Consider the following 16,714-nt stretch of genomic DNA (forward strand, 5'->3'; position numbering starts at 1 on the left):
TTCCATTCTACACCCAAATAATGTTCCCAAAGCTTATCTTGTAGCATGTCATTCTTCTGTTTGAAACTGTTTCAAGGTTTCTAATGATCTGTACTACAAACTTGAGTTTGTGCTCTTAACCTACATGGTCTTGCTATTCTTCTGCAAATCCCTCTGCTGAACTAGCGACATGTTTAGGATCTCATCTTCACTTTTCCAAATATAAACTCTGCTTTCCCTGCTCACACCACCTGAAATAACCCTCCTTTTGCCTTCTTTTATAAAAATGTTTTTCAACTTGAAGTCAATTTGAACTGTTTATTTAATTAATATCACTCAGGTCCCCACCTGAAAGAGGTCTTTCGCTCCTGTATCTCCATGGCACTTTGTAGCTGTAACAACTGAAATTATTACGGATGTTGAGAGTGGATATCGATATAACAGCTGTGTTCAGATATTTGAAGGGTGGTCAGCTGGAAGGAGGATAGGCTTCCTCTCTGAAGCTCTACAGGGAAGAACACAGACAAGCGTACATATGTTATGAGGGAATAGATTGTAGCAACTTCAGTATCAGCCTCAAGAAAGAGTGAATTCTTTCTTCAAAGGAAGTGTTGAAGGGAAATCTGGATGCTCCTTGATTGTGGATCTCATAGGATTTATGATTCAAACATCATCATTCATCTTATATTAGTTTGTGTCCATGGTGTTTTCTGTAATAAATATGAGTTGTTTAAGGACTTTGGTCTTGTTTATATTTGTGCCTCTCTTCATATTTATTGGATTGGCTTTGTTATACAAACAGACTATGGACACACATACCACTAGTATCACATGGCGTAGCCTTAAAATAAATATTATTAAGAGAAAAAGTTGCAAGTAAAAAAGGAGCAGAGCGTCTGTCAACCTCCAAATTCTCACAACCCCATAGAGGTGGGTTTTAAATTGGGCCTGGCTTGGCTGCATGAACCCAACTGAAGAGGCTTTAGGGAGTGAATATTGTTCTATTCAATATAAATTCCCTGCTAGAGGAATGGGCCTCAGTTAGGAATGGAGGAGCCTCTGGATCTCTGCCTCTGATACCAACCTATATTCTCACTGGGCTAATTTCTTGTTAAGTTATCAAAAGGGAGGGACAGATGAACATAAGGGAAGGGAAGGAAAAATAAGATGAAATCAGAGAGGGAGGAAAACCACCAGAGACTCCTAACTATAAGGAACCTGCTGAAGGTTGCTGGAGAGGAGGTGGGGGGGATGGGGTAACTGGGTGATGGGAATTAAGAAGGTACTTGAAGTAATAGGTATTAGGTATGTATGAAACTGATGACTCAATGAATTCTACTTCTGGAATTAATAACAGATATATGCTAATTAAATTGAACTTAAATGAAAAATTTTTTTAAAAGGGAGGGAATGAATCACACAAGACACTCAGATCTGTTTCTTACATTTGCAATGTCTTTGCATGAAGACAGGTGCTCCCTAACAATGGGAACAAAAGAGAAAGAAAGTAAATGGATTGCTACCATTTTCATATATTTATCTGGCACAAGAAGAGAGAGTAGAAAATGGAAAGAAACCTGTAAACTTTTGTATCCAGTTAGAAGATAATAGTTCATGTGCCCAGTGGAAAGTGTGTCAATTCATTATCCACTGTAAGAAATGCAAAACAATGGGGATGCCTGGGTGGCTCAGTTGGTTAAGCGTCTGACTCTTGGTTTCAGGTCAGGTTATGAACTTTGGGTCAAGAGATCAAGCTCCCAGTTGGGCTCTGTTTCTACACTGACAGTGGAGCCTGCTTAAAATTCTCTTTCCCCCTCTCCCTCCACTCCTGTGAGCACTTGTGTATGTGCTCTCTCTCTCTCATTAAAAAACAAAAACAAAAACAAAAAACCAAAATGTAAACTAAAGACTAGCTTACTACTGGGAAAAAGGAAACGTGAAAGACTGGAAAGAAGTGCAATAACAGAATAGATGGGGTGACTGGAAAACTGGGCATGGCAGGTGCAGAAACCCAGGCAGGAGCAGAGGAATAAATACAGAAAGCTAGGAGAGGGCTGGAGGCAAGAAAAGGCTGGTCAGCACTGATCAAGGCTACAACAGGGATGGAGCTTGAAAACATTATGCCAAGTGCAAGAAGTCACACACAAAAGACCACGTATTACATGATTCCATTCATATGAAATACCCACCATATGCAAATCCATTGAGGCAGAAAGCAGATGAGTTTTTGTCAGGGGCTGGGGAGAGGGGAGAGTATGGAGTAACTGCTTAAATGGGCATAGGGATGCCTAATGCTGTCAGTGTGATAACTATGTCTTGAAACAAGATAGAGGTGATAGTACAACATTGTGAGTGTACTAAATGCCAGGGAGTTGTACACTTTAAAATGGTGAATGGTTAATTTTATGTGAACCTTGTAAGATTTTACCTCAGTTATAAAGAAGAACAGATTGGTTAAGGTGACTCTGGGAGGAATAGAATTCTAATTATGCTTCCTTTTTTTTTTTTTTTTTCTTCAGTTGTCCAAGATTACAGCTTTTTAGTCCAGCCAAATTTAGGTCATATACCTTCTTGTATGGAGGCAATGCAAGAAAGTATCCTCCCCTGAGGCTTCCTAGTGGGATAGACCTAGGATTTCATGGACCACCAAGATTACAGAAAACGAGGAAGACGTAATTTTCCAAAAGTAATAATTAGGTTATTAGGAAGGGGAAGTGGATATTGGACATACACAATATTCCTAAACTATCCCTATTGGAAGCACACACACACACACACAAAGTCTGTAATCAGGCATAAAACAACCTTTGTAAGCAAAACTAGTAAGATGTGTTGAAAGAGCAAACAAGAATCCTCAGACACATTTACTACTATTTTTTTAAAAAAGATTTTACTTATTTATTTGAGAGAGAGTGAGAGAGAGAGAGCACGAGGTGGGGAGCATCAGAGGGAGAACCAGACTCCCCGCTGAACAGAGAGCCCGATGTGCGACTCAATCCTGGGACTCTGGGATCATGACCTGAGCTGAAAGTAGTTGTTTAACTGACTGAGTCACCCGGGCATACCTATTTACTACTATTTTTAGAATTCAACCTTTTCTTAAAAAATACATGTGGCTGCTTTCAAGGTGAAAACAGATGCTTTGGAATATACAAATAGAACAAAATTCTGTGCCCTTTGAGGGCATATTGTGTAGGATTCAGAAGATAAATAGAGCTGGCCCACAGCCCTTTGAAGTGAAGTGGAATGCAACGAGTGCTTTGAAAATGGTATGGGAGAAGAGCTATTACAACTAGTTCTCTTCTCTTCATTAGTCAGAGTTCCTAGGATTTTTTGTGGGGTTATGTTTTTATGAAAAATTGGGAATTTAGATGAATTTTCTTGAGGTGTATGACAGGTCTGAAGAGGAACTACTGAGATAAAACAGCAGTAAGTTGACGCTTGATTTTTAGAACACGAGGAGTAGAAGGTATGTACTGCAGTTCATGTCTGCGTCTGTTCCCATATCCAATATGTACGATGTGCACGATACTTGTCCTCTGTGGCAACTGAGAAGAGTTGCACTGGGGAAAGCATTTAAATGTTGTGAAAAATTGAATATAATCAGAACACTGTGGCTGTTCAATGTATTAAGGAAAAAGCTTAGTTGGTCAAGATTCTTCTTTTTGATAGTTTTTATCATAACAGGAATTTACCTGAAACACAGATGACTTCTATTGTACACTTTATACTATAATACGACACCAGGCAAATATTCATTTAAATAAGAAAGGAATGAACTTCAAAACAATTTTTTTTTTTAACTGGCATACATGTCAAAAAATGTACAGACTTGGATGTAATATAACAAAACACACAGATCACTGGGTAGAGATTCCAAAGACCTGGATTTGAGTTCTGACTACCACTCTCTTTGTGAAGCCAGGTGGGCCATTTGAACTCTCTGTAACTTAGTTTCCTGCCTTACAGTGATGTTGTGCAGAGTATCAAACAAATGTCGTCTGTGATAGATTTCCTTCTTTTACTTGCTGGACTCTTTCTCCAGAGACAGCTTTATTTTCTCACAATACTGCTCCTGGTTTTAATGCTGTTGGAGATAATGAGGGACTACAGAAGCTGGTTAATGCCCCCAATTCCTCATTCTAAGAATAATCTTATCTGCAAAATGCTATCTTTCCATTGGCAAGTCACACATTTGTTTCCACGGTTGGGGAGTGTAATCCTGCCATGGGTAAATCAGACTGCGGCTGCCTTTTTCTGCCAGTCTTTAGCTCTCACGTTCTCTTCACCACACACTTCAGTCACAGGGAGTTTATTTAACATTGGGACTTAGTTCCAGCTGAGTCATCCTCAGTTACACAGTTCCTGATACGAAAACAAAATAAGAGCCAAAACACAAAAGCAGCAGGAAATCTGTAGTTAGCCAGATACAACACCAGGATGGTAGATATGGAAGTGGTTAATATGAAATAATAACAGATGGGGAGGGTGGTGAGCATCACTTCTTCTAGAGGGATGGTGAGAAGTGGGGTGGGAAATGGCTGGTGGCTGGTGTGTAGGAGAGGGAAGGGAAGAACGATGAACAGCAGACAGACTGGCTGACGGTGAGGAATGGAAGGACAAAGAGGATCTGTATCTAAGCACAATTGGGTGTACTTAGATTCTATTTTAGATTATGTCAAATGACACTTTTCCCCGTGCAGCTACTGGGAACTGACATTTAATTAGTGAATGACAAGCGTGAAATAGCAAGGTGACATGGAACCACTTAAGAATAAAGCCATCATGATTTCTCTTGCAGTTTATTCCTACAAAAGTATTGTATTGTCCTTTATTAAACCTTCACAATATTACTGTGAGAAAGATAAATAACAAGAACCAGCTATTCACTCTTCTTTGTGGACTAAACAAAAGGAAATTGGTTTAAATTATAGTTAAGTAAAACTGTCTTGGCTAAAAGGCCCGTATCTGTGCTAAAAAGGTATTCCTTAAATGAGTTACCCATTCTAGTCCATAGCTATGGAATTTACTAAGTTTTATTTTTATGACACATTAGCTTGAAGCCAGGGTAATTCCATTGGAAGACCCAGGGCTGACCATACACTTAGAAGGCAAAGTCGGCTTTCTACATGAGATGCTTAATACTCTCGTGCCCTCAAATTTTCTCCCAAAGGGCTGACACGTTTCCTGAAATTTTCGCATTACTGGCTCTCTGGGAGGAGTCACCGAGGACCCCTGCAATGGAAAAGAGAATATGGATTGCACCATACATTGATTTTAACCATCTACATTCACTTAGATAATTTTCTCGAAAACAATTTCCAATTATCTGGAAAAGTTCCAAGAAAATGGAAAATGGGACAGATAATTTTCAACAGATTGGAGCAATGATTCAAGAATCATTTAAGGTGGTGGTTGCTGGCAGAAATTCCCTGGTGCTGGCTTGTGAACATGCACATCCCTAGTGAAGGAGGCCAGCCATTGTGACAACGAAAGACCCATCTAGCTATTGATGATTATTCATTCAACAAATATTTAATGAGCCCATGTAATAATGTAATAGGCACTATTCTTGGTTCTGGGCTAGAGAATTAATAAAACAGACAAAAATCCCTGTCCTCAGGGACCTTAAATTCTAACAGGAAACACAGACAATAAACAGTGAGAAATGAAAAGAATGTGCAGTGCGTTAAATATTGATATGCGCTCAGGAAAAAAGCAGGGAGGAGGAATAAGGGGTGTGTGTGTGTGTGCGCGCGCGTGTGCGCGTGCGCGCGCAAGCATGGACGCTCTTCCCAGGGAGGAGGTTGCAACTTTGATAAGAGGGCTATTTTACAGTGAAGGTTGAAGGAACCTGGAGAATGAGCCATCAGATATCTGGAGAAAAGATCCTTCAGAGGAAACAGCCAAAGGCACTGGGCAAACTCGTGGGGATTAAAGGAAAGTTGATTAAATTCCAAAAGGAAAGATGAAACACTGGCCTTGTTTCATTAATAGCTTCGTTTAATAGCAGTCTTGCCTCTTTTCAAATGAGTGTGCAGACAGCAGCCCCTCCATTGCCTTCCCACTCAATTTGTCACTTGGGCCTTCCATGATTCACTCGAATTATTGTTCTCCCAAGCAATTTTCTAGAAATCTCTTCTCCTCTTAGCCCACCTCTTCATCTCCCTCTATTCACCGTTTGACTCAATTTTGCCATCTCGGAGACTGATTCCTCTGCCGCCCTTGAGACTCTACTACTCTCTTACCAGCCAACACCCTTCATTTCCAGATCCCTTGTTCCTCTGGCAGAATCAGTCTCTCCCTGCTACCTTTGTGATCAGCCACGTCACCCTCTCCTTAGATGAGATCTTCATCTCTCGTCTCTTTTATGGTAAATATTTTCCTAACCAGCTCCTACTTCTCTCTACGGCTAGTCCTGTCCCTCCTCCCCGCACACCTGTGTTGGGCACCAGACGCACACACTTGTATGTGTGCAGGATGGAGATACTAGCTCAGGACTCTAGAATCGCTGCTTCTTGTCACATAGTGCTGCCCTCGTGCCTGGCGCTCTTCTGGCCGAGCAATGATAACAGCTATTCCAGATCTCGGGTTCAGTCTCTTAAAGGGAAGACAATGTCACTTTCTTCTTGAGGTTTAGAACTCTATTTCCAGCTTTGCTGGAATTTCCAATGTGCTGGCTGATCTCAGGAATGCTGAGTTAAGTTTAGTTCCAGAATCTGAAACCTACCTGGGTACAAACCCCTCAGAGCAAGGTAGTGTTTCCTTCTAAAACTCTCAAATATTTTTCTCCAGATAGTGTATTGTTTGCCTGCTTTACCAAGGGAGACTGCCCTCAGAGACTCCATGGTGAATTGTCTTCTGAGGGAAAATCTTGGGAGGAGGACTTGTTCGAGGAAAAAAGGGCATTCTGTGGCAAAGCTCTCAGCTGTGACTATGAGAGAACCATTGTCCCTTTTCCCCATCCAAACATACAAATTTCATCTTTCAGCAGGCAACCTACCTCCCAATAGTAAAAAGAAGAATCATCCTAAGTGTTTAAGGACACTTAAGGACACCTAAGTGTTTAAGGAGCTTACAATCTAGTTGAGAAGACTAGGGTTACTTTACCATAAGGGGGAGGCCACTGTCCTACATCTCTTTGGAGTCTCTTTATCCCAGGTTCTCAGGTATTGCGGAGCTTAGGGATGTGTACAGCAATTAAGAGAAGATGAGCGATGAGAGAAAAAAAACAGAGTAGACTGTTATGCTAAAGGAAATTAGTTCTAGGTAAAGATTATGCTGTGTGATGTTATGGTGCATAATAACGGTAATAGTAAAATTTGTTCTTTATTAACTCCCCTGAAGTTATTTAAACCTCTCAACAATCTTATGGGGTAGGTGGTATTATAATCTTTATTCTACAGATGAGGCTCAGAGTACATAGATCACTCTTCCAACACCATACAGTAGAGATGAAGGTAAATGGAACCTAGAAATTAGAACCTAGAAATTTGGACTTTGGAGCTTTTGGTCTTTGAAGAATTTGGTCTTTGAAGAAGACCAGTAACTGCTTGCTTCTGCAACTTTGTGTAGTGTTGTATATTGTGAATTTGTTTTATGTATGCATCTATGAATACATTTATGTGTGTGTGTGTGTATATATATGTGTGTGTGTGTGTATATATATATATATATATATATATATATACATGCATAAATATTTGTTCAGTTCTGCCTCTGATCCTTTAACTAATGTTGTCCCTAGTCAGGAGAAATTTATAAGATCCTAGTCTCATAGCGCAGAGTCTCACATTGTTGTCGTCTATTCTTGATTCATTCAGGTGTTATACCTAATTTTAGGGACTGAGGTTTTGCCTTGTGATTCACTGCCAGGACCTTTTTGTCCCTCATATTTCCACTTTGGTTACATGGACAGCGTTCCAGTTCTGCCTTCTGCACGCTGTTCTGCTATGAAATTAAAGTATTCAAGTTAACTTGCATACTTGAACCTTCCAAGTATACAAGTTCACACATAGCTTAGCTTGATGACCTCTCTACCACCTGAAAGCCTAAGTTCAAGACACTTTTGAGATGGTAGCATCTACTGGCCCTGGTAATTGATTGCATTGGGGTGAGGGAGTACTATACTATCTACATTGCTACTATCATTTTCACTCTAGCTAGATACATGGGGTATTGGACATGAACCTGCTGCACATTCCTGGCCTGAATCATTGAATGGATGCTGATGCCTCCATATGGGATACAGAAGGAATTAATAATTGAAGATGAGGCCAAGAAAAGAATTAAAAATGAACTAGGTCTGATTCCTGCTTTGCTGCTAGTGCCATCAACTAAAATAGAAAATCTGGGAGAGGAAAATATTTGAGGACAGTGTAGTAAGCTATAAACATAATATAGATTTGGACACAGTAAGTTTAATATGTCTTTGAGACTGAAGGTAAATATACAACTCCTGAGTTTAGAAGAGAGTTAGCATTAGAAATATATGGGAGTTATCCACATATGATTTTATATATCCTCAATGGCAATGCCACTGAATGGCTTGGGGAGGGAAAAACATGTAAATTCTCAACCATATTTTAAATTCTATCTTAAATAAAAAGAATGGTAATTTTTTCCTGTGAAAAAATATATACTTTCTTACATTTATATAAAGGCCAAATAAATATTGGTATTTTAAAAATTGGTATTTTATTGACAACTGTATAGTCAATAAAATGCAGAACAAAGTATTTGCTCTCTATAGTCAATGAAATAGAGAGCAGTGTATTTGCTCTATAAATATAGCTTCAGTACAAGACCCCTGGCTTAATGGATTTCTGCCCTAAAGCTACACATACGTAGAATTTTGAAGCCACCATTGTATGTCTAATGTATACATTTCTAGACTCCATTTTCATTAAGGATATTGAAGACTGCAGGATACAAATTGTTTTAAGGAGGAAGTTCTACTTTTACTTACTGTTGGATTGTGTATATGATAAGTAATTTTGTCCTAAAATTACAGGGTCAACAGAACAGAACAGAAGTATAGTTTTATGTGTTTCTGAAACTCAATCTTGTGCCCACCATTTGCAGTAATGTTAGACCTTATAAAATATCATCAGTTTAAAAATGCTTATAGATGATAATTTTAATACTTTATTGATGCAGTTAATCAAAGACAATATATGTATTTAGTCATAACATGCTTACTTTGTAAGGTGATTTTACTCCCTGCCTCATTTACACTCATATGATATTATTTTGTATTTAATAACATGATTTTTACATAAAAATTAGATCATGGGTTAGGGAAAAGAGGAGACTCCTTAGTCTATGAATGGAGAACAATTATATATTATGTTTTCAGAATTATATTTTGTAAACTTTTCCTAGAGTGCTATAAAATTAAAGAATAATTAGTATATAACTTCTTTCTTATAAACTTCAAAATTTCTATTGAACATTCAATTGAGTCTTAGTGATCATTGAAAGCATAATTTCAATATTAATCATTTATGCCAAAATATCCTCTCCTACCTATAATCTTTCAATAAGCATTCCTGTACACATATTTGGTTATAATCTTTTAGCATCTTTCTTCTTATGGAATGCAAGCAAGGTGTTATCTATGCCGCCAGTGGAACCCTCTACACAGCTGGATAGGTGGGACACTAGTGTAAGGATTCGTCCTGACTTTACTATGAAATGTTTGATTTCCAGCACTTGGAAAATTATTTTTATACCACTTAATGGTGATAACTCTTCTTTTCTTCTAAGATGTATATGCCCTACTACAAGTTAAACATTTTTAATAATATGCTCACGTGTTGCTTGATAGTAGGGAGTGCGTCTTCTCATTTTTGGTAACACCTGCTGCAATTCCTAGGATGTAGTATGTATATTAGTGTGTGTGAACTAATGGAAGAGTCTTGGCTTTCTTCGTATTTATTGGGTATGATTCATAATTCTCAAGTTATCTTGTTGGTATTTTCTGGTATTACAAAAGCATGCCCACTTTAGAAAAGAACCACTGGTTATGCATTTTTAAACTGAGCCAATCCTAAAAATATTTTAGCAAATGATCCTTTTTTCCTTTTAGATTCATCTCAAATGTTATCTCTTCTGGGAAGCATAATTTTTAGGTCAGAATCAATCATTCACCTTTAGCTACATGGCAAATATTTAATGGGATCTTTATGTTGAATATTATTACCGTGGCTTACTCTTTTGCCTTTGTGAGCTCTAGTTCATTGAAGAGATCTTTCTGCTTTGACATAGGTTAGGATTTCTTCCAAAAGGAATGAAAAGAAAAAGACAGAAGTAGTAATTAGTATTCAAGAGTAGAATGTATGGCAAGGCAATAGTCTGGATTTCAGTGATAGAGGAGTTTCCAAATTCCATTATGTCTATCATTAACACAGACTTAGGGACGTGGTCCATAGATTTTTATGTAAGTTTTCTAAACAGGAAGAGGAAGGAGAAAAAAAATCTGTCCCTTTCTAATCCTAGAAAAATGTGACAAGAAAAGAGAGAACGGGAGAATATGATGAACAGATATCTCCCTTCTATGACTAAAGATATCACTGCAAAGAGTAAGGCCTTGCTCAATTAAGACTCTGGGTCGAGGGGTTCTCATACTTTTTTTTTGGTACCATCCTGGCTGGGGCTCAGCCATAACAGTATAATTTTGAAGGCACAGCCTGAAATTTTATTTTTCCAATTCACTCTTACACTTTCCTGTGTATTATAGGCCCCCTGGGTAGCCGAGAGTCTGATTGGAGACTTGCCAAGACTTGGCAGTGTGAAGTATTTCTGTGAGTGGACCACCTAGGCTGGTACTGAATGGGATACTCAGCTTAGTGTTTATAGCAGCAATCTGAGCAAAAGTGAGGCTGAACCTGCTAGGGGAGCAGTCTGTACATTGGAGAAGCCAAAAGAATGGTTCACCATTTTCTTATTCAGATTTCAGCCTGGGAGGACCACAGAGCACCCAGAAACTAGGCAATAAAGGAGCATCACTGGGAGTTGGAGGAGCCAGACAACCCCATCAAAGGAATGCCCCACACCCGCTGCCCTTCCCCCTTGTTGGAGAAGAACCTGGAAGGTGGTACAAAGAGTAAGAAATCTGAGAGACTAAAAATTTCCCAGAATTGTTGAATATGACCCAAACATATTTCTATTGTCATATTGGTCTAAGTTTTAAAATGGATTGGACAATTAGTTAATGCTTCTCCCAACAAACCATAGATGGGGCCTGTTGAAGACCAGATTAGCTACAGACAAAAATAAAGAAACTGTATATTCTCTAGGAATTTAATTTTGTAACATCTTCATATTTTATTAAAGTACATTAAAATTTATTCTTCCCATATATTTGTCCATCTATTAGTGTTTTTCATATTCTTTTTTAGAAAATGTTATGTCTCTGTCTCTGTATTAGCCTGCTAGGACTGCCCTAAAAGCATACTATAGACTGGTTGACTTAAACAACGGAAATTTATTTTTGCACAATTATGGAGGCTGAAAGTCTGAGATCAAGGTGTCAGCAGGTTTGGTTTCTACTGAGAACATTCTTTTTGGTTTTTAGATGGCTGTTTCTCAGTGTATTTTCACATGATGATTTCTCTGTGCATGCACACTCCTAGTGCCCCTTGCTCCTCTTATAAGGACACCAATCCTACTGGATTAGGGCCACTCTTATGACCTCATTTAATCTTAATTGCCTCTTTAAAGACCGTATCTCTAAATACAGTCACATTGAGAGTTAGGTCTTCAACATATAAATTTGGAGGGGACATAATTCTGTCCCTAGCAGTCTCCATCACTGTATCAGTTATCTGTAAATAGGGACCTTGTCATTATATTCTGAATCCCTAGCATGGTGACTGACAGTATTGCTTAATAAATGATGAGTAGATACAAAGGAAAGTAATACATACACAGTGTAATATAATGTGGTGAGAAAAGGCACAGACCTTTGAGACGTGTGTTCAATTTCCAGCTACCCTCTTATCCAGACACAATTTCTAACTATGTAAAGTGGACATAATAATGCCTCTCTTTTTTAATTACTAGAAGATTAAATGCATGTCCAGTAAATTATACGTGCCCAATGAATGTTATGATTGTTAACATTTAACTGTTTCATTTGATCAACCTACTTTCATTTGGATATCAGCTAAAACCAGCACCTCTCCTGTCTGACCAACAGGATCAGAGCACCCTGGGTTATAATCAAGGGCTGTAGATGTGGCCGTAGAGTGAGCATGTCACAGAGCCATCATCCTGGGCACTTGTTCTCTAGGGATTGTTTCTGTCTGCTTGGGGGTGATATTTTGGCCCTCATGATGGGTAATATTCTTAGTGTTTTCAGGCAAAGTTAGGCTGAATTAATTTTAGAACTGACCCACTTACATATTTTTAAACTTTAGACTACGGCAGCTGAACAGCTAAGTTGGACAATTTACAAACTGTATTATGGCTTATATGGGGCAGGCTACTCTTGAAATAGGACCAAGAGGCTCAAGAGTCCAAATGAGTGGTTCTTGACAGATTCAAAATATCAATTAAATCCTTAACCCTTGGTTGTCTGCTGGAAGTCTAGCAGTTTAGAGGGGAAAGTAAAGAAAACATACTATTCAGTCTGGTTGTGGAATCAAAAACAAAAAATGAAAAATCAAATCTAGACTACCATAGAATAGTTAAATAAATAGAAGTTTGGGCAAGTTTCCATTATGCTGAACTATAATTACTCACCAAATTTCAATTTTAATACTTGGATTAATTTGGTAAACTTGTAGGCTTTTCATGCATTCAGGAAGTGGTATAAGACTCATTCTTCACCTCAAAACAGTATTTGTGAAATCTTTTACCATTTCCTCCATGAATCTTAAAATAATCCTTTGAATTAAAATTCTCTTCCCTAAATTCCTGATAAGAACTTTGTGCTCCTCATATGTAACATTCATCAGTGTATTCTTCCTCCCTCACCGTGCTGCCTTCTTGAAGTCAAGGGCAGTAACTGATTTAGTTCAGTACCTCTTGCAGTGATGTTCAGAGTCCTACACATAGTGGGTGCTGAATAAATATTAATGAAATCCATAGTAATAAGCACCTATTCAGAGCTCACTCCCTGCTTCTTGTTCTCATTCAAGATTCTACCAAAACATTTTCCCTACTGAGTTGAACTTGGACCTACAATTTTTCTAAACACAGTGCTCCCGGAAGCTACTATCTGCCAGTTATGCTTGGTATGAGAACCAAACATCTTTGCTATTCTGGCTCTTTAGTGTCTAGCCAGAGATTTTGCCTTGAACTGTAGTCATTCATCTAGGCCCTTGTTAAAGATAAATGAAGGGAGGTGTTTTAAAATGAGGTCAAATCTATCATTGGTAGCTAAAAAATAACTCCTATATTTTATGTGTATTGATAATAGGTCAGGAATATGATTTTAATGGGGGAAAGATGACCAGTTCTTATCAATAGTTATGACTAAATAAAAGTGTAAGTGTGAAATAATTACTATAAATAATTCTGAGTTATATTATGTCAAATTAATTGCTTTAATAATTAAACATAAGAATAGCCTTGTTTTAATGTTCTTCATTTAGTTCATTGTGGAATAACTCCATGTTGACTTACCATTCCCACTGGAGAAGTTAGTTTATTGATCATTGTTTTAAAGATAATGGAGTTTTCCTTTAATATTTATTTAGTTTAAATTATTTTTAAAGGGGACATCTGGGTGGCACAGTCAGTTAAGTGGCTGAGTCTTGATTTCACCTTAGGTCATGATCTCAGGGGCATGTCAGGCTCATGGTTGGCATGGAGTCTGTTTGAGATTCTCTCCCTCTTCCTCTCCCTGTACCTCTCCCCTTTCAAGCTCTCTTTCTCTCAAATAAATACATCTTTTAAAAAAGATAAATTTTTTTACAAGCTTTTGACACCACTGTAAGGTTTCTAAGAGTAGTTATAGACCTTTGCTTCAAAATAAATGATTTTACTCTTTAAAAAATTTTGGACAATATTTATCTTGCTATTAACTTTTATGTACATGGAAATCTATTTCTCTTATCTCCACCTCAGGGAAAAAATTGGGATTATGTGTGCATGACAAGGGGAGTTATGAACACTTGGCAACACTCAAGGAGATATAGGGGAGGCAGCCTTTCATGATTAGAATCTGTGCTCTCTGTTGATCAGAGTTAAGAAGACTACTCTTACTAAAATTCTAGTCAGTGAGAGCCTGTTCGGGGTTAAGTGGAAAAGGCTGCAGAAATGATCAGCTACTTTCCCCATTATGTGATGCCTTTATACATGTAGACCCTAATGCTATTACCCATTTGCTAGTAGCTTTGATACAAGAAAGAAATAAAGACAAAAGATTACTTGGCCAAGAAAGAATAATGAAATCAGAATAAACAAATGCTCACAATCAAATCTGAAAGTAGTAGTATACCTTCAAAGAGCTGCAACTTACATAGAAGGCCTTTATCCATTTTTGTTAGAAGATATAATCCAAAACAGAACTATATTAACTACATGTCTATTATATTATATTATATTATATTATATTATATTATTAACTATATTAACTATATGTCACAAAAAACTACTGTATTTACAAGGAAATTTAAAAATATTTGAATTTTGTCTCAGCAACCAAACTAAAGAATAAATTAACTTCACACTAGGATTTATTTATTGGCAAATAGTTTCTTCCTGTCAAAATTCTATCAGGATCTGATTTTCTAAGTCTATTAAAAATAATAGGTAAATCAATAATGATTTAGTGAACTTCTTTCCATTCAACTTCCTTCCCATAAAATGAATGAAAACATTCCATTTAATCACTTATTGAAAGAGAAAGTCATAATTTATTGACATAGAATCAAGTCTCTTGTTTTGCCTGGGTCCTGCTTTTTAATCTAAGACAAGGAGATATTACCATGTGAAAATATTTTGGTTTAAGTACCTGTATTTTAAAATTAATTGTAGGGCACCTGGGTGGCTCAGTGGGTTGAGCCTCTGCCTTTGGCTAGGGTCGCAATCCGGGGTTCCTGGGATTGAACCCCGTGTCGGGCTTTCTGCTCAGTGGGGAGCCTGCTTCCTCCTCTCTCTGCCTGCCTCTCTGCCCACTTGTGATCTCTCTCTTTGTGTCCAATAAATAAATAAAATCTTTAAAAAACAAAATTAATTATAAGGCTTTCTATTCAACTAGAGGTAAGTCGTAAAAGGGAAACTTTATGGCTGCCAACAATTTGCTAATAGTGAATACTGTGGTCAAAAAACCTGAAGTCATACAAATGTTCCTCAGTTTTTATCAATACTATCAAATTAATATCTGATTATGGACCACATTTTGATAGCATCTTACTTAACAGCTCTACATAGTTCTAATACCAAGAAAATGCTTAAAGGATGCATAATTATGGAGATTTACTACTTATTATCTCCATCGTATGAGAAACATTTCCAAAACATTTGCCAATATAGATTAAAACCAGTAGTCACTAATGATTGATGAGAAAATTGCCTACAACTTTGCACTTACCAATTACAAAACAAAAATTGTATAATTAAAAAATGGAAACATAAATGCCATTCAAAACTAAAATTTCTAAAAACTGTATACAAACCCTTCTCCAAGTGCAGGCTGTTTTTTATTCTTAATGGAGAAATCATGGGATAGTAATTCACTTCTTCATTAAAGTATTGGTCTCCCTTCTTTTCACTACATCTGTATCCTTGGGGACTGTGGACTCTGGGAAACAAACTGAGGGTTTTGGAAGGGAGGGGGGTGGGAGGATGGGTGAGCCTGGTGGTGGATATTAAGGAGGGCACGTATTACATGGAGCACTGGGTGTGGTGTATAAACAATGAATCTTGGACACTGAAAAAAAATTAAATTAAAAAAAGTATCAGTATCCCACATCTTTTATCTCCCTTGGGAAAATAACTGAAAACTAAAATCACATCCAAAATTCCCAACTTTCTTTCTGTAACTGTTAAGAAGAAAAGGGAAAATACTATAATACTTGTAAGCCTAATGAGACATTTTGAGAGTTTTAATTTATTCTAGTTGTAAAGTTCTATTTGCTTATTATCCATGATGTTTTTATAATCATTTAGGTAGGTGAATGCAACAGGTAAAAGGGAGAAGGATACCAAAGGACCAAAGGACTCTCGAACACTAACATTCAACTCCCCTATGCCTGATGCCTGGCCTCGCTTTTAGTCCCAATTCTATTTTTGGTTCTGTCTTTGTTCTTATGACATATTTCGAACTCCATATGAAGACCTTACGGGGAGTCCATGTGTGGAGCATGCCTGCCACATGCTGGGCAAATAGAACTCCCTGTAATTATCTCTATTTTATAAGGGACGAAACTGAGATGCAGAAAGGTTAAGCCATTTGTGAGAAACCACATATAAGTAAGCATTCTTTGAGATGGAGATAGAAACCTTTAATCAAGAAGAGGTTAAAATGTCACGATTCCAAATCTGAAATAGATGGTCTGAAATGGCAGATTCTTAAGAGAGAATAATTAAAGGAGTTGATGCCTCATTGTCTTTAACGATATTCCTTGCTGTTCCATCAAACCATTGAATAGATAAGAGGTGAGCAATAAGTTTCAAGCTGATCTTTTGTATAGCCAGATAATTTAGACAAAAGCTCATAGGGATGGTGTGGAAAGTAAATTCACCTACTTGGCCTCCAAAATCCAACTTTCAGCAGAGGGTG

The 16,714-nt window shown here is 37.6% G+C and overlaps 1 long non-coding RNA gene across 1 annotated transcript in view; it reads right to left on the minus strand.

The window, feature by feature from the left end:
• Window positions 1-463: 463 nt before the first annotated feature.
• The window catches only part of LOC116875539, a 51,321-nt gene continuing 35,070 nt past the window's right edge, over window positions 464-16,714 (minus strand). The window contains exon 3 of the long non-coding RNA XR_004384216.1: window positions 464-484. This is a non-coding gene — a long non-coding RNA (uncharacterized LOC116875539). The remainder of the gene's footprint in view (window positions 485-16,714) is intronic.

The sequence above is a fragment of the Lontra canadensis genome, unplaced genomic scaffold (genome assembly GCF_010015895.1).
Source record: "Lontra canadensis isolate GAN:19392208 unplaced genomic scaffold, GSC_riverotter_1.0 scaffold2, whole genome shotgun sequence".
In the NCBI taxonomy this organism is placed as follows: Eukaryota; Metazoa; Chordata; class Mammalia; order Carnivora; family Mustelidae; genus Lontra; species Lontra canadensis.